Source organism: Corvus kubaryi, unplaced genomic scaffold (genome assembly GCF_017639235.1).
Source record: "Corvus kubaryi isolate FWS band 111438036 unplaced genomic scaffold, C.kubaryi_AGA036_p1.0 77, whole genome shotgun sequence".
Classification (NCBI taxonomy): domain Eukaryota; kingdom Metazoa; phylum Chordata; class Aves; order Passeriformes; family Corvidae; genus Corvus; species Corvus kubaryi.
In genome coordinates this window covers 1,474,506-1,474,778 of record NW_024582064.1, presented here as the reverse complement: position 1 = coordinate 1,474,778, position 273 = coordinate 1,474,506, and positions in this window count along the sequence as shown.

Sequence of the window (273 nt, the reverse complement as noted above, 5' to 3'; positions counted from 1 at the left end):
GCTGAATCCACAGAGGCAAGAAAGGCTGGTTTTGTTCTTTCTGCGCTTTCACACAGGCAAGAAGAAGACAGGGCTGAACTTTTTCAGGAACAAAACCTGGCCATAATTTTGCACTCTTGTTTTAAAAAGCTAGTCTGTTTTATTTCCGGGGCAGGCCTTTGTTGCAATGCTGAAAAGCACTGTAAGTCTCCCACCTGTTGTTTTTCATTATCGCTCACTGAAGAGCTCTCTCCCATATACACATCCTGTTGGCACACAGAAGCTGCTGGGAAC